At 33.5% G+C, this 26,631-nt stretch overlaps 1 protein-coding gene across 1 annotated transcript in view; it reads right to left on the reverse strand.

The window, feature by feature from the left end:
• Nucleotides 1–25,683, reverse strand: part of LOC142325582 (uncharacterized) — a 105,578-nt gene extending 79,895 nt beyond the window's left edge. The window contains exon 1 of the mRNA XM_075367501.1: nucleotides 25,550–25,683. The gene's annotated coding sequence lies outside the window, so the exon portion shown is untranslated. The remainder of the gene's footprint in view (nucleotides 1–25,549) is intronic.
• Nucleotides 25,684–26,631: the final 948 nt, after the last annotated feature.

Consider the following 26,631-nt stretch of genomic DNA (forward strand, 5'->3'; position numbering starts at 1 on the left):
TAGAACTTACCACGCGTCACAATGGAATGTAGAAATATAAAAACGGTCACTACACGAATATTCTACGCTTTAAAAGCTTTAGCAAGCACTTGAAAGTAGAACTCTGCAAGTTTGTTATGATTTATTTTATAATTTTTTTCTTACAAACATTTTGACATACTGTACAAGTATTTTAAGGAGAAAGGTAAGATGGATTAGGTTATACATGAAAAAATTAAAAACATTTTTCGGGAATCGAACCATACACCAGTTAATTTTATATTCGGCATCACCCTAATCTCACATAATTTTTTTTTAAATCAGGTTTTCATAATACTTTAGGAACAACCCAATAATTTTAAGTCTTTGTAGGGTAAATTTTAAGATTTTTTTTCTTATCCGAGATCGTTTAAACGGTATATAAGTTGTAAAATATATAGATAACAAAAAATAATTAATCATTTAAAATCGAAATATATATCATTTGTCCAATCAAACGAACATAACTTTAGAATTATATCAGTATAAATATTAAAAACTAAATTTTTACTTCCTTGTACGAAGTAAAGGAAGTATTGTGATCGCGAAAAATTTCAGTTTTCAGATTTTTTGACCATCCCTGAAAATAGTATAGAATGTTTACATTATAACTCCATGTTGATCTTTGACCCATGAGTCCAAGATTGAGGCAGAACCAGAGGATATGTTTTACAAGATTACCCCCTGTTTGTAGTTTAATTTTCACGCTGAAAGAGTGGATATACTGCAAAATACATAGCAAAACACGGGTTTGAGATGCTCCCAAAATTACAAAAAAGAGCCAACAATTAAATTGGCGCTTGAACCTGCACTTCTCTTTTCACGGATTTATTCGAATACATTAAAGAACGGCTACTTTCAATTATGAATGCGTGTTCAAGTTAGATTTACATGTCGAAACAGTTGATTTACTGAAAAATTCATAGTAAAACATATGTTTTAACTGTAAACGCATGATTAATTTTAAATTTATGATGATGATGATGATGTAGTTCATCATTACTTTCAGAGATATGGGTCATTGATCATTATTTAATGTATACAATGATCATTATTTACGGTTCAAACTTCAAAATCATTGTTGGTTTTAATAATCTAACAGCTAATCAGTTAACGCTGTAAATTTATAATGATTTTTTGCATCATTACTTTCAGAGAAAGCGGGTGTTGTGGATTTTTAATTTTTTATGGTTGTGATAGCTAATGATTGACAGCTGATGTTATTCTATTTATATTATACATAAGAAACGGGATTTCTCAGACATATCTTTCATTAAATAAAAAAAAGGGCGTATCTCGAAAACGGTGTATCCTAGGCCAATTCTGACTATTGTTAACAACAAACCGAATGATGATTACGTTCAATCTGTTATATTAGATGTGTTTCTTTTACCTTTTGAGATGCTCCGTTTTTTCATTATATTAAATATATACTGCTGATTACGTCAGGGGATTCCCCATAGTAACAGTCAATCATTCATAATTACTTGTTTTTTTTATATATTGTTTTAGATCGATATTATAATAGCACTGATCTTTGATCTCTGCTTAATGTAAATTACAGTTTTTCTACGCATGCGCAGTAGCATATTAATCGATGTATGTTAAGAACAAATAAAAGATACGGTATTTTCACCGATTTTAAGCTAATTATAAATACAAATACGGGTTTTTTTAACACTACAAAATTATGTCAAAATGGTGGGAAAGCGGTTTAAAGCATAATATTGTAATAAAGAAAAGAATCAAAAGAATTAATTGAATTTTTACAATAATAAAACCGAAGCTGGAATCACAGCCTACGCTTTTTATGAGGTTAAAGGTGATAATAAAGACGAAACAACTAAAATTATTTGTAATCGCTTTAATCCATTTGGCTACACCAGTTACATGAGGTGTGAAGTGAAAATTGTATTACATAAATTGCATTATCTTTTACGTGTAATGAATGTTAACAGTTATAATATGATCATTACAATTGTTCATCTTATTTATATTTTTTATTTTTTTTAAACTCCCCCAAGACGTCCAGCCCACGCTAAAAAGCTTAACACAGTCACCTCAGGGTTTCATGGCAGCGCAGTCTGCCCTCCCTAGCTCGTCCGAACTCGGACATCCCATCGGGGTTTCTCGTGCCTCCTCGAAAACATACTAATCACCTCTTCCGGTGATCAGAATTTTTCTCCGCAGGAGAACACCCTTCCGGTCCCTATTGTACCTGATCAAGACACGCATTTCGTCTGCCCTTCACAGTTACGCGTCCCCCCATGCACACCTCGAGGGTCCCCGATGCCATCATCGGGGAGCTCCGACCCACCCATTCTTGCGCGTGAGTAGGCCCGAACACCCTAGGCATAGAGGCTGCCTCCCTGGCCCCTACACGCATCAAGATGGACTTGTACCTGTCCTCGATCACCCACGCATTCCCATGACCCCTCATTACTTGTCGTGCCATGCTTCCTTCGCCGTCAGCGGTAGAGCACCGGACACAATATCTCCCCTCTCCATGTCCATCGGTATATCCGGCAGCATAATCCAACAATAACATGAGCAAAGAAACATAATACAATCATAAATTCCTAACCTAGCGAAGTACATTAACAACTACAAAAACAAAACACATTTCGACGCCTCTTTTGACATCGAGGGCCGTGTGCACGTCAAGGGGGTTCCTCCTGCCTCTTCGCTGTTAGTACGAGACGAGCCACTCTCTCTACCTCCCTCCATCCATTCTCACTCTGGAGCATGTGTCTGACGACGTTATCTGGTGTTAAGGCCGCCGGAATCTGACGTCTCTCGTTCTCCCACCTGACACAGTCGAACCAGGTGTGTTCGGCTGTGTCAGCTGTCGCACAGTACCTGCAACCCGCCGTTCTCCTCCTCTTGAAGCGATGCAGATAGCTATCAAAGTTCCCATGGCCCGAAAGTAGTTGAGTGAGGCAGTATCCAACTTCGCCATGCTTACGTACCACCCAAGCACTCACGTCCGGAATCAGACGCATAGTCCACCGTCCTACCTGGCTCGCCTCTCCCACCGTTGCTGCCAGATGGCCATGATCTGCGTCCTTGCATTCTCTTTGTTTACGCCTTCAAACTGCAAGCATCGTTCCTCTACCAATAGGTCTATTGGCGGCGTTCCCGCAATGACGCAGAATCTTATTTATATTAGATGTGTTTACATGTCGGTTCTAATCGTTAAAAAAAACCCGTATTCATATCGATAATCAGCTTAAAATCACCGAAAGCCGAGGTGCAGATTCACACCTCGGTTAATTTAGATACATTAAAGAATCATTTTTCCTTGGAAAATTTTGTTGATAATAATAGTAAAAATAAACTTAAATTTCTCATATTTGATGCTGTTTGTTTACTATTTCGTAAAAAAGAAGTATTCGTATAACTTATTTTTTACATTATAGTATTTAGGTAATATCACATGAAATGTATAATTTTCATCAATTTGTGGATCTATGTATCTACTTATTATTATTTTCTACTGTTACATAACGAAAAAGTTTTCTCAATCTGTTAAAAATTAATCTGTTTTTTTGTTAATAAAAGTCGACATGCTTAAAATTTTATTTGTTTTCTGTTGAAATTATTTACATCAATATTCTTATAATTAAATTCTTTACAATTTATGTTTAAAAAATGTATGATTAATTGCCAATTTAACAACGTTATTGTACGTCAAATGTAAAAAAAATGTGTTTTTATAGGATATTTTTGGCGTTTTATATAGTATATCTTAGAAACTAAGAGAGATACAGTTCTGGGACTATTTTTTTCGATTTCCCAGCTCAAAAACCATAAGAACAATTGAGTTTGCCCCTTAATTGACCTTCCCAAAATTTCAGAAAGACTTAATTTACCCGGAAGAACTGAAACTCAGGCGAAATCTTTAACCCTGTATAACTCGCTAACAAAGCGTTTTCGGACCTACGTTTATATGAACTTTTTTCTTATTTTTAGCCTCTAGAATGAGTTGTCAAAGTATTGCCCTATCCTCCTGAATCACACTGTATGTATCCATGCATGTAGTATATGCAACAAATATTTATTATCATTCATCGTTTAATAAGCATTATTTTATTGTATTTCAACTGTATATAAAAAAATAAATTATTTACAAACTTGATCAATAATTCAAAAACACGATTTTATAATTTATTTATTATAACAGTAATTATATATTAAAATGATCTCATGATTACGGATTGCAGATATTTTAGAAAAATATGATGATTCTACAAACAATATATCTGAATATCTTACATTGTTATATTCAAAATTACAGGAAACTGCAAACATTATTGATTATAAACTTAAAAGTTAAAAATAAAACTTTAAATATGAATTATATTAAACATATGGAAAAATTTCCCAAGTTAACCATACGTAATTCGCAATATAAAAACGCAGCGTCAAATATATCACATATGAATTGGTATATTAAAACGAAAATTTAAAAAACAAAAGAAATCCTCTTTTAAAAAGAAGTTCGTTTATGTTAACATAAATCAGAATGATTATAAATATAAAACGGTAGTTGAATTGTATAAAAATTTAAAACAAATAATAACATTTTTTTATAATAAATATTCTTTATATATTAAACTGCAAACAATTATATTCATTCATATCTCCACATTTGTATAAAGAAATTTACAGTTCTAACCAGATAATACCTTTCACAGAAGATTTATATAAAGAATGTCTAAATAACAAAACAATAAGTGTATCTAAAAGACAGCTACGAATTATAACATCTTTACATTTAAATGTTTTATTAGGTTTAGATCTCGAAAGTGTAATGTTATATATTAAAAACCAAAAGGAAAACGGTGCGGTGCCTGTTGTAATAAAGCATTTATTGACTGCAATTTGTAAGCAAATTTCTAAAATTGCTTTTTCTGAAATATATAGACAAAATATTGTTTTATCTTTAATTAATCTATTAAAAGATAAATATTACGAACCGCTACTAGACAAAATTATACAGAGTGATTTTTTAGTCCTGTTACCCAATTGTTAATTTCTGGTAATTTTTTTCTAAGAAAGGGAAATTTTGTTTTGTGACACGAAGTTTTGTGGGTACTGCTACTCAACCGGTATAGATACGGCAGTGTGGGTTGATTCTCCTTGAGCTGTGTAAACTTTTGTGCCGTTTCCCGGTCGTGTTATGAACAGAATGCCTTTTACCATAGAACAAAGGGTTTTCATTCTTGAACACACTTTTGCTACGAAATCGTACCCGAGTGTAAAAGAATCATTTCAAATTAAATTTGTTGGTGTTCCTCCGCCAGAAAAAATATCAATTTCTAGGCTTGCAAACCGATTTTGAGAGACAGGTAGTGTTTGCAACAGAAAACGTAGCGGTCGACCAACTCGCTTGACAGATGACGTTTTAGAGAATGTGAAGACAAGATTGCTCAATTCTTCACGGAAAAGTTTACGAAAACTTTCCACGCAAGTCGGTTTGTCATATTCGAGTGTTCAGAAAGCCGCTAAAAATTGAAATTATCCAGATTAAAACAAGCGATTGCAATATTGCCATCGGTTTAGGTCTCTCGTAAATGATAATGGAATCGAATTTTTAAACAGAGTCCTTTAGTGATGAAGCTTGGATCCATCTCGACGTTTATGTGAACAGGCAAAATTGTCGAATTTGGGCGGTTGAAAATCCTAACGCTTTACAAGACAAATGTTTGCATCCTGAAAAAATTGGTGTATGGTGTGTGATATCTCGTCATCGTTTATTCGGACCCATATTCTTCAGACAGTAAATGGTGAAGTATACAGGAATATTGTGCGCCAATTTGTTCCCTCCTGGAACCTCAAGAACGGTATTGCTGGTTTCAGCAAGACGGCCCTACACGTCACACGTCTCGAGAAACCGTGGATTTTCTGCAAGAGTTCTTTGATGATCGAATGATAAGCAAGGGCTTATAGCCTCGAAGGTCCCCAGATCTCACATCTCCTGACTACTTTTTGTGCGGCTATATTAAGTCCGAGGCCTTCAAAATCAATCCTCACATTATTGATGAATCTTAAAGTCAATATTACAGACTTAATCACGAATATTTCTGATGCAACTCTTAAAGAGGTTTTTGCTAATATGCAGAAAAGAGTCCGTGCGTGTATAACCGCAAGGGGTGGGCATTTTGAGCATATTCTTTAACAATTATGTAAGTAATAGTTTTTTTATTAAATCTCTTTTGTAAGTAACAAATACATTTTTTTATTCCACCTAAATATTCCATTCTTAAATTACATTTAAAATTGGGTAACGGGACTAAAAAATCACTCTTGTATGTATATATTGTAATATAAAAAATGTACAAGCACTATATTGAATGTCAGTACAAACCCCAGTCATATTTCATTATTTGCAAAGTCAGCAATTAATATAGATGCAATTGATATTTATTCGTCAAAATGTCAATTAAAACATAATAATAATTTTAAATTGATCGTATATAAAAATCAAGATGATGACAGTATTATTGTTTTCGATTTATTAGCGTTAAATCAGATTCCTTTACATGAATATTCTTGGAATGAAAGACTTCAAATATAACATAGATGTAAAAATTTATGTCTTCCGTACGATAGTATTACAGTAAAACGTATATCATTTTTAGATGTGCAATTTAATCATTTTTATTCAAATAATAGCGTATCGCATAATTATATAAAAACAAAAGGTTTATATAATGGGACGGTTTTTAAAAGAATTAATAAATACAAAACCAGCAGATACAGATAAATATAAATATAGAAATATAATCTCTAAAAAAACAAAGAAAAGTCGAAATAAGACATTAAAAAACAAATTATGTTATAAGAAATATACAAATAACTTGTAATGATAAAAACAAATAAATTTTGTGAAGACGTTATAACATTATCAATACCGAATAGTTTATTTACAGACTAAATGATATTAATTAGACTGTACTTAAACATTTTAACGTCGATCCACTGTAAAAATATAGCATTTGAATAAAAATAAATTTTATATAAATATTTATATATATTTAATGAACTTACACAATCAGATTTGAACGAAATTAATCAATCTAAAGATCTTTATATTCGTGCATAAAGTATTGAAGTTCCATATTTCGATAAAGTATTAAATGTAGATTTATAACATTATCACACAATTGCATTGTGATTGAAAAAAATAATAATAAGATCTAGTTGAAATAACAAAAAGGTTTATTTTTTCCGCAACGACTTTTTTTAAAATGTTTTATTAAATAGGGGCTTTTTTTTTGCTTAGTTAATCCGAGTACTTAGAACCGACATCTAATATAAATGAGATGAACAATTGTAATAATCATATGTGTATTACTACTGTAAACATTCATTACACGTAAGATAATTTGCAGCTTATGTAATACAATTTTCGCATGACGTCACGGTTCATTGGTGTAGCCGAATGGATTAAGGCGACAATAAATATACCGACTTCTATCAACTGGTTCGAGACTGCGTTAGCTGTTTTTTTTTTTTCATTTTTTAAGTATGTGAAAATATTCATTTTAAAATAGAAACAAACTTGTTATTTACGGTCTTTAGAAATTCTAAATTAAGGATGATTATAAGAGTCGGCACGATGTATTAGAAGGAAGACAATAACATTTCCGGAACAATTCTGCTAACTGTGGTTTACGGATCTACTTCCTCTAATCGAATTGGTGTTATGCAGTTATAAGGAAACTGATAAACGCTAACCATTAATTTAAATGTATTTATATTTTATTAAAAGTAAAAAGCACTAAACAGAGTAGTTGTTAATTTTAAATCAAATATAATTTTTTTTTACAAAATCAGTTAAAACAATTGCGTAATGTTTTTTTTTTTCTTTTTATTTATTTAATTAATAAGGTAACAAATAGTTCCGTATTGCGAATAACTTCCGTTGGAAAAAGGGCTTTTGTTTAGATGTTATGAAAGTCATCTTATTATATTGTAAAAAAAACTTAAAATAATAACTCTAAAAATAATAGAGTGAAAAAATATTTTTTTATTTATAACCTTCAGGACCACTGTTAGGTATTGCTTCAGAGGATGAGATGAATGGCAATTTTTATAGCGTGTGTAAATGCCATACCTGACCGGGATTCAAACCCGGGGCCTCCGGATGAAAGGCCGAGACGCTACCACTCGCGCTACGGAGCTGCATTATTGTTTTTTAAATTGTATAAATTGTTACGTATGTCAGCCACTATAACCAAAAATGTCTGAATTCGATCTGATATGAGACACAAGCTGCTCATGATATTAATGTAATATTTATTCTCAAGGTAAAAATCATCTTATCCCAAGCTTAAAAATGCTGCTGAAGTGTGAAGTAGTTTCTCATTGCCTTCTTCACGAGTCAAATATGCTGTTGCACATCGGTTTGTCGATCTTACAAAAAAAATAAGGGTATTCATATCTACAAACGACATCATTACTTCGCGAAAAAAATAATCTTTTTTTTCATTTTGTAAGCTCCTATTCTTAAGGGAAACCATTCGGGAAATATTAATTTTTTAAGAAAATAATCCCTAAGTAGTGATAATAAATGTAAAGAAAAACTTTTTTAAAATTGTTTAAAAAATACAAACATACAGAAATAATTTTAAATAAACAACGTATTTTTCTAGGAAGGGTGTAAATATTTTTGGCTAATCTTTTTTTCAAGAAATACTAAAGATTAAAGGTTATTAAAAAATTAAGATTTTTACATTTTAAATGCAATGGGATAAGTTGCGAGATTGATTTATATATATTTTTTTTTAAATACTTTTTGATACCACAGCTCATTAACGTGGGATGGGTAAAACGTTTTAACACCGGTTTGAGAAGCTATTGATGTATAAAATATAGATGCAAAACGCTTCCATTAACTCTTTTACTGAGCAAGATAAAGCTAAAAAAAAAGTGTATACATATATATATAAAATATTTTTTTGGATACGGGGTAAATAATTAATAAAAATGTTTGGTAATTTCTTGATAAAAAAATTCAACTTTTGTAAGAAACGTTTTGCTGAAGTCCACCAGTAAAAATTTGAAATTTTATTTCGATCAAAACAGTCTCACTCCTCTTTCCAATTTTTGAAAAAATTTAATACATTCTTTCCCTCCAAGGTTAGTACTTATCTACCAGGGTTTAAAGAAAATCAGTCAACAGGGTCCAGAGTTATAAAATCAGATACAGGTCAGCATATATACTTACGCATAAAGTGACGAAAATAGATTTTCTGAACTTGGGAGCAATGGAATAAAAAGGTTTTTCTCAAATTATTTTATTTAATTTCTTCTTTCTAAGGAAAATTTTTCTAATGTCTCCTTAAGGCACAAAAATAATATTTTTTGAGATTTTTTTTTTACCGATTCTCATACTTTCCTATTATAGCTATAGCTGCCGTAGGAAAATGTATCGATATAGGCGAGAAAGTAAAATGTTTCACAAATCTTAACAAATGATCATTCTTTAAGCCGTTTACCCTCAAATTAACAAGAACTAAACACGCACCAGTCCAAATTTTAAAACAAAAACTTTTATGAAAAATCGTTTAACACATATTGTTTTGCCTATTTACAAGGAATCTTAACGGAATTTCATTAAAATGATGAAATACTTTTTAAATTGATCAATCTGGCTATAGTTACATCACAAATAGGAAAATCCCGAAAAATTACACTTAAATCGTAAGATCAACTAACACACAATACTACTAAATTAAAGTACTCTTAATTTTCACCAACAAAAATCATCAAAAAATAGGCTAGACATATCAAAAGAATCAACTTCTTAACTCATCGGTAAGGGGATCAAAATGCCGGACAAATTATATGTAAGAGTATACTCTTACAAAGTTTTTCGTGCTGACAATGCGTTCGCAAATTGTTTTCTTTCGTTTATATCAAAATAAATTTTAATTTTTTTTCTATCTTAATATTATTACTTTTTTATCTCTTCTTTACGTTAAGTGATTTCGCAGAGATATTTGCTTCGTCAAAACGTATTAAACTTTACATATTTGATTAAAACATAATTTGAAAAATTAAAATACAGAGATAGTATGTTTAGCAAGTCAGTCGCTGAGTATGAGATGGTAAACAGAATAATAAATTTAGTGATACTAGAATGCTAGAAAATACCTGCAATGATTTCTTAAATATCTATATTAAACACTATACATTTTATATTATACATAAAATAAAGTATAAACATACTAATAATAATAATAATAAAATAAAATAACAAAAAACATATTATATGACTAATATGGCCACAAATTTTAATAAATCAGAATCGAGAAATTTAAAAAATTAAAATATTTTAAATATTTCGGAGACTAACTAATGGAACGGCTAAGAGAAAATAGCCCTTAGAAATCAGGCGAACAAAGTATAATTGGACAATACATTTGTACGCTGCAGAATGTTTGACAATGATCAAGACAGGGCTTTTAAATAAAGAAATCAGATTTTTACGGAAAATATTTGGTCCTATAATGTTTGGTCGACACATCCCAACAAGATACTACAAGAAATTTAATGGGACAACAGAAATAATGTATAAAAAGAGACTGAATTTCATGTCACATTTTAGAAAAAATTAAAAGAAATCTTATAAAATAAAACTTGTTATTTGGATTTCCTAATCCCAATTCAGCAGTAACAGAAAAACTCAGGAAGAAGGCTGTAAGATCAGTTATAGACTTAAAACGTGCTGGCAGAAGGGAAGAGGGGGACACTAAACATATTCATATGATATAAATATGTACAAGGAATCGTGCTAGATTTTTTTGGATATTCTGGTAGGAAGACATAAAGCGATTTAGAGGGTAATGCACAAACATAAAACACACGCGCGCGCGCGCGCGCACAGAAGTTTTTACCGAAACATTTTACGAATACACGTTTTGAAAAAAAAATTTTAATTTCGATCTTTTTATTTTTTACTGAAAGCAACACTTTCCCTTTGATATATATATATATACACGAGTATATACAAATATATACATAAAACAGTCAGGAAAGTAAAAATTATTGTTATGACCTTGATCATGCTGTTCACTTATTTCAACTAGGAAAATGAAATGACTGGTTAAAAAACCTTAACGGACTGGGCTCTTAATTAGAATAAGATATTCCTGACATGTGAAGTATTTCATTTCATAAACTATTTTCTTATCAAGCCTACGTATACGATATCAACTTATGAAATGATTTTCAAATGCATCAGTCATAAAATGCAATATTTAAAAATACGTTTTTATATTTGTTCATATTTGTCAGAAAAACCAGCATCATTATTTGTCATTGCATTGTCGATTATATTTTATATAATGTTAAATTGGAACATATTTTAATTTAAACGATCAAAGAAATTTTTTCATCATTAAATAGCCATATAATATATTAATTTACATGACATTATAAAAGACGCTAGATGGATTTAACTGACGGTATGACTAACTATATAATGAGTTCAAAACTAACTGACAGCTACTAATCACAAATATATAATAATTTAGTAGTTTCAGATTAAGCAAAGTTATTATCAGGTATTTATTATACATGTATATATATATATATATATATAATCCTGTGATCGATTATAATTTTTTTACTGACTTGCCTAAAATTCAAGAGGATCTTGACTAATTGGTTATGAATTATTGCTACAACAGGGATCAGTAACTAACTTTGATTTCGGTTTCTATTTTATTCTAAATGCTAAATAAGCTAGATATACCCGTAGTCATACATCATCTCTTAATTAAAAGGTAGCATAATCCTGTCAAAGTAAATACAATTTTGATATTTCATCGTGTATATTATTTATTACCGCAAGTCAAAAGAAGAGTTAATTAGTAGAGATGCGGCTAAAAATTGATATACATAAATACTCGTTTATATTTTGTAATGATTACATAAAGGAATAATAAATATTATTTTTTTAAATTAAAGTTTAAGGCCTTTACTTTCAACGTTGTTATTATTTATTTCAGGGACACAAATAATTACAAAAATATATATTTACTTATTTAAAAAATGATATATTACTTAAATAAACGTAGTCATTCCATAAATTTTGTAAACGATTCAAATAAGTTACTAATTAAATAGCGTAGAGTTAAAATTATTATTTAGTTTGAACACTTACATATATATATTTTTTTTAACTCCCTTCCCCTCAAGGCGCTATCCACGATCCCGTATAACACGGCCTTGAGAGTGCCAGTTGCCTCTACTCCCCTGGGAGGCCATGCCAGACCCGGAATTCCTGACAGTGGCTGGGTCTCGGTCTTTTAATAAGCGCATGCCTCTAATCCGAGGTCCGCTACTGGAAACCCAGACCGGTCTTTCTTTTCTCCACCTAAGGACCCCGGGAGTCTCTCAAGGCGGGACGCCGGAGCATCCCACCCCTCCTGAACGGGGCTGTGTCCTCCCTGACCTAACGCTAACACCCCCCACCCATCTTCCACTTCTTCCAGGGTCTTCTTGACCAGTTCCCGCTCACCATTAAGCATTACCTCCACTACGTTATCTGCGGTAACCTCTCCCAACCGCGCCCGCACCATCATCCTGTCTTCCTCCGAGCTTGGGCACTGGAAGACAGTATGTTCTGGGGTATCCCGCTCTCCACAATACTGGCAGCTTTCAGACGACCGTTTTCTCCTGCCGCATAGATAGCTATTAAAGCTATCATGCCATGATAAAAAATGGGTTAGCTCAAACATGAATTCCCCGTGCTCAAGTCTGAGCCAAGGCCTGATATCTGGTATTAACTTCTTCCTCCGGAGACCCACCTCCGATTCAGTCCATCTCTCCAGCCAGCGCTCTGTCGTCTCCTTCCTGGCCACGCTCTTTGTCATCCCTTCTCTTCTTCGCACCCGTTCTTCCGTCAAGAGCTCCATAGGGGGGAGCAAGGCAATCACCAGAACTGCCTCTGTAGAGACCGTTAGGTAAACCCTAGCAAGGCCGATTACCAGTCGGCGCTGAACACTTATACCTTATATACATATAATATCACACGATACAAAAATATGAATGTAAGAGATCACATAACATCGAGATAAATACGTTTACAAAATCACGATAAAAGTTTTCATTCCTTTCTTGACCGTTGTTTTTTTTTTTAAGTCAAATTTATTTTTACCGATTGTTCTAGAAAGACGGTAATGTATTCGGGTGGTATAAAAGGACACCGCACTTCTTACCAGTTGATGGTGATGATCGGTCTAGCCTCCCACGAGATGCTCGCTTAGCTAATCTTGACCCACATTCTAGCCCCACAGGAAGCCAAATGTTGCTAAACAGATTTTATTTTAATTCATTTAATATTATTTTATTTAAAGTAAATTTAATTCTATTATTTTTGTAACTATTCATTCGATTGATTCGGAATCTTCAGGACAAACCCAGCTCACACAGTGATAGAGAGTAACAGTTCACAGTTCATATTCAAACATCGGTAAAAATTTGGTTGCGATTGATCGAGTAGTTTTTTTTGTTTATATATATATATATATATATGTGTGTGTGTGTGTGTGTGTGTGTGTGTGTGTGTGTGTGTGTGTGTGTGTGTTAATAAGTATAAAAACTCATAAATAACCTTTTAACATTTAAAAATAAAAATTAATTTAAGAAATGTAGACTTCTTAAACCTCGAAATTATAAACCTTAATATTTCAACCTCGAAACCTGTATACTTTTTGTATTACAACACCACCACACTCCAAACATTCACAGAAGATAATTGAAAAATTTTAAATGGAAAGGGTAAGGATTGTGAAAAATCATTTTAAAGGACATTAAAAAATAAAACTTAATTTATTTAGGCCGTTGGTATCAGAAAAACAGCCTACAATACATCCGAAGATCCAAAATAGATCATTCTGAAGTAGAAGAATATACGAAACTTCATTTGTTTATTACATTACTGTTAAACAGTTTTTTAAGAGGTACTGTAGACCTTTTTGAAATCAATAAAAAAAATATGAAATGGCCGCCATTTTGCTTCAGGTTGTCTTAATCCGAAATTTTTAAGTCGGTGTTTTAATGCCCTTTAAAATGATTAGTCACTATTCTATTCTTTGCAGTTAACATGTCGGTTCTCCCGTGGGAACTTGGACAGTGATGGTCTTATACCGAAAAAATACACAGTTTTAAGATAGGAACATTATCTTAAATTTAATTATTTTTTTTAAAAAAGGTTTCTAAAATGTGTTTTAAAAAGGTTTTAAAAATGTGTTTCTATACGTTCTTAAGTTAGTTATACGACTACAAAAAGTCGAGAAAGCTAGATGATCAAGATGACATAACTGTCGAATTAGGAAAGAAGAAACTGTAGGCTGATCTTTCCTACCAGAAAAGCTTTAAAATCTGAGTATATTTTAGCAAAATAACTTTTAATTTTGTGTTTGCAAAATAATATAAAATATTATAGCTTCTATCTAAAATAAGAAACATCTAGACAAAGCTAGAAGAAGGAAATTTCATCTAACTTTCTCTTTTTATCCAAATGTATCTAAGACGAAGTTTTATCAATACTTAAAATGATTGTTAAATATTTCTATCGGTGAAATTATTGCTGATTTTATTAAACAATAATTTTTGTATCTAATTAACTTCACGAATATCAAATATCTTTTTTAAAACCGTTAATGTTACTTTATTAAAACACGTTAACGGCTTTAGCGGGAATTCTACTTTTAAAGAATTTTTTTAATCTTCATTTCTTTTTTAATATTAAAAGAAGCGTAGGCTTTAAAGTAGTAGATTGATATCTAAAATTGATCCAATATAATTTCTATCGCCACAAATCAGCTTATCGTATTATACGCATAAAATGTAAATGTAAATTATAAAAATAATAATCGTCAACATCTTAGTTACCGGGAAGATTTTTATATCGGCATATAAAACAAGAGGAAAAAACTCAATTCGACATGCTTAAAACAAATACGAACCGGTTAAACTGGTTGTGAAATAATGTTAATTGATTGATTATCAGGAATGTAAACGTACATTAATTTTTTCTTAAGTTTTAAAAATAACTTTAAATCGATAAATAATCAAAGTTTTTAAAATTAAGAATCCATTTTTTTAAATTCATTTATAAATCTGTATAAATATTCGGACTGAAATTGAATTCCACCCCATACTTTAGTCATATTTAAGTAATATTTATTATGTGCATGTATAAATTTTAATAAATTCTTCTTATAGATGTATGACGAATAAGTTGTTATTAATTAATAAACAGACATTTTAATCTCTCTTTTTTATTTTAGGAACTACTCCTAATATAAGTTATAAATTTAAAACAAATATATTTATAACCTTTCGACGGTAACAAATTGAGAGGTTAGAATGAAATCAATACAAAGAGTATTGATAGCAAACACTATTTTTCCTGCGGTTCAATAACTTTTTTTGGATGATTAATTTACCACACAATTTTTTTAAACTTGTAAGTGGAATGGAAATGTAACGAATGAAAGATGCCATTGTTGACAGAGACTTGAAAACAGGATTAAGAGCTTCCAGATTACAGGCTGTGACGTTACCACTCTGCTATGGAGGTAAGCTTTTTATTACTTCTTTAATTTAACCAATATATACGGAAATTTTAACTACATTAATAAAATTAACATTTTATTATCACATTTTCTTTTATAGTAAATATTTTTTAGAATCATCAGATTTATGAAGAAATATCGTATGATTTTACTCTAAATTAAAGAAAAAAAATTAATCCGATTTGTATACGAAAAATATTCTAAATGTACCTTAAACGTATGTTTATTATTTACCCTTAGAACAAATAGTATACCTAATTTTATAGAATTATAAAACTCGTACTAAGTTCAGTGCTGTTAATTGGACCCTCCATTAAAATAAAGAAATACATTTTATTAAAATTACGGCAAAGTTCAATCGTTTTTACCATCAATACAGAAAAGAGTCGAAAAAAATTTAATAAATACAACAAAGCAATTTTACTTCAGAACGATAAAGTAAAGAGAAATCGTAGAAAATTCTTATATTGCTCTGTGTATTATAGAAAGATAAGAAAAAATCGTTTAAACCACAACTTCAACATTATCGTAGTTCTATCTAGAAAATAAGTTTTTGTCCTCGGAAATGCTAAAAATAAAAGTAAACCTGTCCGTCGAAAGAGTGAACATTATAAACTGATTTGTAAAGACAATAATTACCATTCAGTGTACAAAGGGCAAACTAAAACAAAAATTGACACTAGGAACCCGATTGGCTAATCATAAATATAGAAAACCGGAGAAATTGGCTATATCTCAATCGATTTGAAACTATTATTAGAAATGAGATTTTTAGAAAATGCATATAATCAACAGGAATTGCATAGTTATAAACTTACTAATAATAGAATTCATTGCTGAATATCGATAGAGGACCGATAAATAATCGAATTTTAGTTTTAAATTTACTAAAAGCATTTTTTGTAAAAGTTTTCTATCACAATAAAAATAAACTGTTATCCCTTTCCTAATTTCGTTTTGTGAGAGGGGATATCTGATTTCTTTAAGATGCTATCTTCTTTTTTTAGCCGATTAAATTATCACATGAGCTCGAAGCCTGTACGTGGTCGCATGTGAATATGAGACGAAATAGTAGCCTGACATATGCTGCCAAGCCTAGACGGCAATTCAAACCAAGAAACTTTCGGATGAAAGATAAAAAGGTATTCCACCTTGAAGGTCGGCGGCATTTATCATGTAAATTTTTTATCTCATCCAACCGATATAAGATAAATACACCAAGTCGTCGCGGGGAAGCTAAATTTACGTTATCAATTTGTTCGGATTACCTAAAACAACAGTTTGTAAAAATCTTTTTTAACTCTTTTCCTAAAACTCGTGTTCGGAAATCCGTTTTTAATAAAAAAAATTGTAATTTGTGGTTTTTAATATTAATTATTGTACAGTCAATATTTATTGTTGCTTCATTACTTTTTTATTTATTTACTTAATTTCTTTCATCCATACTATTTTCGTAGTGTGTACTTACTTACTGATGATAATTGCTTAACAATCTATATGACAATCTGTTATCAGATTTTAAATAACTTTTTTATTTTGTATATGACTTTGAGCGCGTTATATTTGTTTTTCAATGCACGTAATACTATTTAAAAAACAAAAGAGTTAAAAAAACTTATTTTTCACAGACTTCTTTAACAATAAAACTTATTTTAATCGAAATGAATAACAATTTCAATTCATGAAGTAAGGTTACCACAATACAAATTGTCTATGGATCCGGCCTCCATAGCGCGTCTCGGCCTTTCATCCGGAGGTCCCGGGTTCGAATCCCGGTCAGGCATGGCATTTTCACACACGCTTCAAATGGTTCATCTCATCCTCTGAAGCAATACCTAACTGTGGTCTCGGAGGTTAAATAAAAAAACAAAGTGTTCTATGAAAAAATATTTTTATCTATTTATGAGATCACTTCATCCCGTAGGCTCTCGTGAGGGAGAGAACTGAAATATTTTAAAAAGAAAAAATTGAATTGTAACAAATCATTTTAAATATTATTGAAAATAAAAAACCTGTATTAAAAAATTTCGAGCTACGACACTCTAGTCAAAATTGCAGCCACTTAACATTTTTACAGCAAGTTTTTAAAAGTAGTCTATAGAACCTCTTAAATCATTGCTTTACTGTGAAACAATAACAAAATAAACATTTAACAATGCTTCTATCTCAAAATGATTTATTTTTGGTATGAGACCCCTACTTGATGTGTACTGAAGGCCTCTTTTTAAACTACCAGTGAAAAATATTAAATGAACGCTATTTAATAAGCGTTTTGGGTCAAACTTTTTCTTTCTCAATGCCCTTAAAAAGTGATGTGTCACAATTCTACCCTTTCCAATTAAAATATTTGAGTTCCCCTCTATGATGCTTGGGGGTGTGGTGTTCTCAAACTGAAAAATAGATCCTTTAGAGGTAGGAGCATTTGCTAAATTTTTGTTTAATGGTTGAATAGTTATTTAAGGATTCCAATGTGCTCGTATGCATATATATATATATATATATATATATATGCATACGAAAAAAAAAAAAAATTTTTTTTATATATATATGCATACACACACATATAAAATCTATTTATATTTTAGTGTTTTTGTTACCAATCTAATTTGATGTTTCTACTTAATGATACTGTTCTACGACTGGGTGTATTAAAATTGATCAATAAAAGATGCATAACTGTAATTTTTTTAAGACAAAATGAAACAGTATAATGTCATTCAAAAGTAGTAGAGTTTCTCTTCTTTTCATCCTAAAAGTTCTAGGTTCGAATCTTGGGTATGTTTTTTAGCAATGTAAAACACATATCTAATTTTCATCGTTAAATTATTGTAACTTAGCGTTATTCAGTAATTGCTAAAGATAATTAATAAAAAAAAGCCGCTAAGACTATTTATTTAACATTAATTTAACTTAAAAATTTAATACGAATTATGTACTAAACAAAAAACCCGTTTTATCTATTATATATTATGATAATACCTACGATTATAAATGTATAAATATACTTGTATGAAATACGTAATTCATTAAAGGATCTACGAGGTGATAATAAGGTAACAGTCTCCCTGAATAATATTCATATATAACATATATGATATTACTATACATAAGCCTCGGTAAATTAAGAAAATACAAAAGTAATAAAAAATACGTAAGCCATAAATAATAATAATAATGTTTATGTTTCGTGTTATAATGATTAATTTAAATCCATTTTATGAGTAGTACGTAAATAATTTAGACCAAGGATTTTTTTTTACTGTAATTTAGTTATTTACTTTATTAGAGATTTTATTATTAGAGTTTTTTTTAATAATTATAAATAACTGTGGTAATAAACACTAACGGTCTAAAAAACAACTACAAAACAAAAAAATTACACAACTATTAAATAAACAAAACCCTTTTGTTTGAATTTGAATCGTCCTAGAAATACCTCAAAGTAGGTATCTTAAGCCGGTTCTAGCGCAGTAACGTCACAGACTGGATATGTCTCGAGCGTGTGACGTCCCAGGCAGGTTGCCTCAAGACGGTCTATCTGCCTAGATACAAAGAGCATGTGACGTCAGAGCAGTTGTCGCCTGCAGTCGTAGCTCGAGACCGGGTATCTAACCGGCCTCTTGAGGTAGGGTATGATAGCGGGTGTCTGTCGAGTTATGGAATTAGACTGGTACTGGCTGTTAGCGGGTATCGACTTCGCAGCAGTAGCATGCGGTGTCGGCTGGCAAGGGGTATCCTACCGTAATATAAAAGCAATACCGTTTACGCGGCGGCATCATTAGCAAGCAAGTGTAGGACGACGGCAGTTGGACTTAATAACGATGGCAAGTGGAAAAATTATCTGTCAGCTAATTAACACGAACCAGCCTTCTAAACAGACTTTAAAGCTGAAGAAATGGAAATTAATAACAAATATGCCCAAGTCAAAATCCGAAAGGTTGACGCTAAATTCGGCCCGACTTGGTAGCGACATTATCGGATGATAAAAAGGAATTCTACTGCTTCTTATCGCATCGATATGCGACTCTATTTACTAATTCCCAGCTGGAAAAAATATCACAGTTAAATATCACACTAAGACTAGTAAAAGGAAAGAAGAATGGAAAACACGATATTGAACTGAGAGAGTAAATAAACTGTTTGTATTGTATTCTATGAACGTATAGAATAAATGTTTATAAATAAAATATATTTGTCTTATTTATTTAATCTTACCTATCCCGAATCATTTAGAAACGTTTCAGGTTTTTGCCAGCGTGCAGGAGAAGAACAAGTAGCCGTCATTGCGTTATGGTAAGTAAAAATTTCATGCGTTCTAGCTGTGGAGTCTACAGAGAGGATAAAGCTATTTATATTGTAACAAGACCGGTATAGCGGGCCTAAGTAACGGATTCCTACCAATTATTATGAAATTAGTAGAAAATATAATAATGGAAAAATCCAGAAAGGGATAAAAAAGAGAACCGTTTTTGTAAAATACAGGTCCGTTTAACAATCCTCTTTTGTTATACTCTCCATTATCACACACAACGAACCCCTGTTGTACGGTGAAAAGTGACCAGGTTTAAAATTGACGGCAACTAAAGCTTCGGTCGACTGTTCTCACGCTTCGGCTTGGGTCCGGTCCGGCAGGTACAGAGGCTAGAACCCACCGGGTTGGTCTAGTGGTGAACGCGTCTTCCCAAATCAGCTGATTTGGAAGTCGAGAGTTCCAGCGTTCAAGTCCTAGTAAAGCCAGCTATTTTTACACGGACTTGAATACTAGATCGTGGATACCGGTGTTCTTTGGTGGTTGGGTTTCAATTAACCACACATCTCAGGTATGGTCGAACTGAGAATGTACAAGGCTACACTTCATTCACACTCATACATATCATCCTCTGAAGTATTATCAAAAACGGTAGTTACCGGAGGCTAAACAGGAAAAAGAAAAGGTACAGAGGCTAGAAGTATAAATACCCGTTAAAAACCATTTAGAAGTCAGGCCCTGAAACTCCCACGTTCACGCACAAGTCGGGTAGTTTTCGGCTTGACGTCCTCGTCATTGCCGTAGTGAAGGCAGTGGATAAACCACTGACCATCACGACAATCGATGACCTCAGTTCCGACCACTCCCCTGTCCTGCTCGAACTGGAAGGTGATAGGGCCGCCCAGGTGTAAAGAGGCGGTCAACTGGATGAGATTCAATGAAACTCTCCAGAGGACCTACCACCGAGAGCCACTAGGTCTGCTGGACACGGCCGAGGAAATTGATAACGAGACCGAGTCAGTTACCACGGCTATCAGGGCTGCTCTTAGTACTTGTGCGACGAAAAGCCCGATAGACCGCTGTAGGGACAGGCTTCCTCTTAGAGTGACTGAAGCAATAGCCGAGAAGCGAAGAACAAGATACAGACTCACCCTGGACCCTGACGATAAGCGCTTGCTTAACGCTCAGACGACCAGGGTGAAACAATTGCTTGAGGCGCACAGGGAGGAATCCTGGCGGGATTTTCTTGAGTCGGCCTCGGCTGATATGGGATCGGCTTTCCGCCTTTGCAAGAAGCTGAAGGAGCCCGGAACTCCGAAACACCCTCTACATGGTTCGAGTGGTCTGGTCTACTCAGACCAAGACAAGGCAGAGGTTTTCGCGGATACACTGGAAGACCAGTTTACCCCGAACACCGATGTCTACGATGACGATCATATAGAGAAGGTCGAAGATTTTTGGGAGACTTACGCCGAAAATGCAACAGCGGTGCCCCCTCAGGTTGATCGCGTACGCGAGGACGAGGTCACAGCGGCCATAACTGCAACACGCCCGGATAAAGCTCAGGGGCCGGATGGCATAAAGGCCCGTGCCCTTAGAAACGTCCCGCGATGTGTGATCACAGGACTAGCGGTCATCTTTACTTCCATTATCTGGGTGGGCCATTACCCATCCAGCTGGAAGAAAGACTGCGAGAGTCGTATGCTTTCCGAAGCCAGGGAAGGACCCACTCTTCCCTCAAAACTATAGGCCGATTTCCCTGCTCCCGGTATTGTCGAAGATATTCGAAAGAATACTCTTAGAACGTCTGACACGATATCTGGGGCGGGAGATCAGGCAAGACCAGTTTGGTTTTCGGAAAGGCCACGCGACAACGCACCAACTGGTACGGATCGTGGACAGCGTCGTCACAGGTCTCAACAGAAAGATGGTCACTAAGGCCGCCTTCCTGGATGTGGCCAATGCATTCGACAGGGTGTGGCACGAGGGCTTGTTATACAAGCTCGCCAGTTCCCCCTTGTCGAGTGAACTGGTGATGCTGTTGCGGTCCTACCTGATGGGCAGAAAATTCCACGTCTCGATGGGGGAGTCAATTTTCACTGACCGACCAATCGAGGCTGGAGTTCCGCAGGGGGCTGTACTTTCACCCTTGCTTTTCACGACATATATCAACGATATGCCGTGCATGGCGGGGGTTAAGGCCAGCTTCTACGCTGATGACACAGCGTTCTTCTACACGTCGTGTAATATCGACTTCGCGGTGAGGAAACTGCAGGAGCAGCTGGACGGGCTGGAGAAGTGGCGGGTCAAGGTGAACGGAGACAAATCCGTAGCCGTGATCTTTGCTCCTCCCAGGAAAAAGCGGAAACGGCCAGTCCGGTTGGAAATCTGTGGCGACCTTATCGAGTACAAAAGGTCGGCGAAATACCTGGGGGTAATTATCGATAACCGGCTAACCTTCCGGGAACATATCTTATGTGTAACCGAGAGGGCAAGGCAGGCTCGAGGAGCACTCTACCAGCTACTGAACCGACGAAGTCTAATCCCGAATCTAATTAAGATTTTACTTTTCAGGATCTACGTGATTCCGATCATGGTCTACGCCTTCCCGGCATGGGGAGGACTGGCAAGCTCACAACTCTTGAAGAAGCTGGAGGTCGTCCAGAACATCGCCCTGAGGACTATATTCGGGGCCCCTTGGTTCATCAGGAACTCAGCTCTGCGCAGAGACGCTAGATTGCAGACAGTCTGCGAAGTGGATATGGAGCAGGCGAAGCGGTTCTACAGCTCAGCCTCAGCTGCTGCTTCCGAGTTCCAACATATCCGGGACATCTGCTGGGAGGACCCGCAACCACAGGTGGTCAGGAAACGACCACATGCAGTCTTGTACGAACCGCCTTGAGGTAACGGCCGACCAGGTAAGCCATGCCACAAAGATGAGGTAAGTCCTTCTTCAAATTAAATATTCCTAAACATATATATTTATTATATAACATGGTTTAGTGATAACCATTCAACAACTACAACGTGGGTTGTCGCCCCCTTTTATAATTGAGGTTAAAACCTTATTTGACTCTGGGTTCTTGCATATAAGAGTCAACATAATGACATACCTTAATGTCATCCGCTGTAAATTTAAATCAAAATTAATAATTGATATAAATTTAAATTTAAACGAATACACGCACACACGTTTATAAAATTGTATACGTATACAGAATAAGCAAACCCCTTACACCCAATTCCCTCTGCTCAAACCTCCTTCACCTTCCGCATCAGAAGAAAGAAGAGAGGACGAGGTAGCAGAGGAAGAAAACGACGAAGGAAAAACTACCGCTGAAAGAAACCTGCCTTCTCGCCCGCTTAGTTCTTCTTAGAATTACAAGCAAAGCGGTGACTTAAAGGTTACTCAAGAGAAGAGTTAGGCAAGGTCTACGGCTTCGCAGAGGTCCCACCATAGGAAGACAGGCGGACACTTTACCAAATTCCACTTCCACTTCCATACCCTTCCGGCAGCACATCTGCCTTAACCCGTCACCCCCACATGCCATGGTGATGAAAGAGCAATATTTCTCACCCCCTTCAAAAGTTCAATCCGCTGTGCGCATGGGCTTTTTCTTTTTCAGGTGAATCACGAAGAACTCCAGAGACAGCTAGAAGAAAGTGTGTTTGGCCACACACCACCAGATCCCCCAAACCCTCCGCGGACCATTATATTTTCTAGGGCTAGACCAGCATCTGCATCAAATCAAAGTTTACATATAATAGGGGGGCGTCTTATTCAAAATTATCACCACCCCGGCGCACGGGCGCTCGAAAACAACCTGCGTTATATATATATATATATCTCCTGCCTGCCCTTACGGCGGGCAGACATCTAATCCTTAATAGAGGTATATCGCGCTCAGACTAGTCAATCCTAACGATAATAACAACCGCGCCAAAACCGCTGGTACCATGATCCCACATAACCTTTTCGCTTCCCACCCATCCTTGAAGAAAGAAGCGAATTAAGAAGAAGAAGAGTCAGAAGAAAGAAGACAACAGTCTGTCTCTTGCCAGTATAGTTCCCTCTGGAACATACTGGTTACTAACAAGGTTAACAAGAAGACTAGAGAGGCAGACATGAAAACAAATATCCAAATCATCCCGAATCCATACTCCTACTGACTGAGATAGCTCTGGGGCGCACTGCCTCAGAGCAATTCATCCAACCACATTTCCTTAATTCAAACCAACTTAAATTGAATTGAATTAAAATAAATGATAAAGTGTAAGCCCAAAAATCGCCTCCGACGTCCTTTTCTTACGAGAGGACGCCCCCTTAAATGAAGGATTTCAGCCCACTCTAGGCTGAAATGGAGCGCGTCACGGAAGATAAGCTTATTAGCACATCGTTTCGTCGGGACCCTACCGACAAACCCTCCATTGGAGTTCCGATCCAATGGAGGGTTTGTTTTTTTCACAAATATCAAACAAATCGTTTGATATTTGTGAAAAAAACTTGATCTAGCGATTTAAAAGTTAAAGGGCCCATACTTACAAATTTATACATAAATTAATAATATTCTATTTACTATAGATTTGTCATACAGTACCTTTCTAAAAAAAAAAAAGAAAACAAAATAGAATACATATTTTTTAGAGGTAGGAAAGAAATAAAGTTTAAGAAAATTCTTTTCAAAAATATTCATACTGTAAGTTAAGCTTAACAAATTGCAATAAAGGGAAAAGTTTTCTCTAAATCTAGTATTCCCTTTAATAAAAGCTAAAATTAAAATTAAAAAAAAAAAATCTTCTGCACATTAGCGCCAGGATCTACAATTAAAAAAAAATGTAGACCTTTGTACAGCTGTATTTATGATAAATAACCTTTCAAATTATTTTTGAAAAATACTTAAAACGAAGAGACGCAGAGCAAAAGAACAAAAAAATATATATTTCAATTTTAAGTAGTGGAGATTGATGTAAAAAGAGATGTTTTTGGATTATTTATATACGCTTTGTAGGTTACAAATATGCTTCAATAACATTTTCTCTAAAATATAGCTGAAGAAAATCGAAATTGGTTTTTTGCGATATCCCCTCAACGAATTTTGAAAAAAAAATTAATTCGATCAATGCATCATATTTAGAAATATTTGAGCCAAATTTGAAGAAAATCGGTTCAGTCAATCCCAAGATAAAAAGCCAAAAGCAATGTGATATTCATTGCTGATACGTACTGTAAATACTTACCCACATACATACGTACTCATACATGTTTTTTGTCTCTACATGAACTAGTTAAGACCCTAAACCATTACGATTCGAAAAAAAAACCCTGTACCCAATTTTATACAGCTATTCTAGCTATATACCCCGGGAAAGTAAAAAAAATATATATTTTTACAGAGGATATATTAATTTATAATTTTTTTTTATTAGTCTAAATTACACAGTATTATTTCCAGTAAATTAGACAATAATTCATAAATATAATTATCTACATAAAAATTTATATATTCTGAAATATTAAAAAAATAATGTGTCTAATTTTTAAAATATTTGATTATTACAATATATTATAATATATTCACTATTTATTATTTGTAACCGAGTATTGATAAAAACAAAGAGAAATAATAATAATAATAAGAAGAAGAAAGTAATACGAATATGCATTGTGATAAGTATTACTTACCATCTTATAGAAGCGACCTCAACGACCCGATGCTAGAAGATGAGGCAGTATCATAATAAAAAGTTGTAAGAATGGTGTGGGAGGTCTTGTAAAAATGTGACAAGAAGTAGAGGGGAGTTCAAACTGAAACAGAATTATAAGAAAGCGGGAGCGGTAGATGAAGATGTTTGATAGTAGGGGAAATGAAGAAGAGAATTGTATTCCGATTATTAAAAGTAAAATACCATATAACAAGTTTGATGCACCATATTAATGTAGATAAAATAAAGAAAATAACATAACATAAGGTAGAAATATAAGTTTTTTTTTTATTCCTCATAAAGTAATCCACATTAAAATGAAAATAGGTTTAACAATATATAACCTATACGCACCTTGAATAACAGTCTTCCAGGTGTGAAGTTTTACTGCGTGAACATTAATGGAATACTCTTATGAAATCTCATCACGATTTAAGTATATATTCTAGTGCGTATGTGTGTGTGTATTTTTAATCACGATAAGATATTAGTTTATTAACTATTTTTATTATATTTTGTGGCCTCGTTAATATTTTTTCGATATAATAATTTTTAGAATAAATTAGTTTGCATATAATTTACTTATATATATTATATATAAACCGGAGAGGTGACGCTCACGGTCAGGTTTAGTTGTATCCCGACTACCCCTATAGTATATAGTTAACCCTTCGGCTATAGTGTTTCTTAGCTGGAACATATTTTTCCTGGTAATAAAATGCACATAATACGGTTATAAATAGATTTCTTGACCAATAAATTTAGAACGCATCTAAAATTCATCGCCCTAAAGCAAGAAGAACAGGAATGAATATATTAGAGGCGTCGACTTAATTTCTAATTGATACCTACAATAGAATTAAAACCACAATACATCTTTTACTTCTAAGAAATTATAATTATATCCGGTTGCTCCTTTTAATTAAGTGATTCTCCAATCCTGCATTTAAATAGTAAAAACAGAAGTTAATTAGCACCTTTTAATAGATCTTCTCTGATGACTTAACGTAGTTTCTTTATGATTTCTTCAATTTATAAAAATTCTCACTTAAAATAAAAATA

The sequence above is a fragment of the Lycorma delicatula genome, chromosome 5 (genome assembly GCF_047948215.1).
Source record: "Lycorma delicatula isolate Av1 chromosome 5, ASM4794821v1, whole genome shotgun sequence".
Lineage (NCBI taxonomy): Eukaryota > Metazoa > Arthropoda > Insecta > Hemiptera > Fulgoridae > Lycorma > Lycorma delicatula.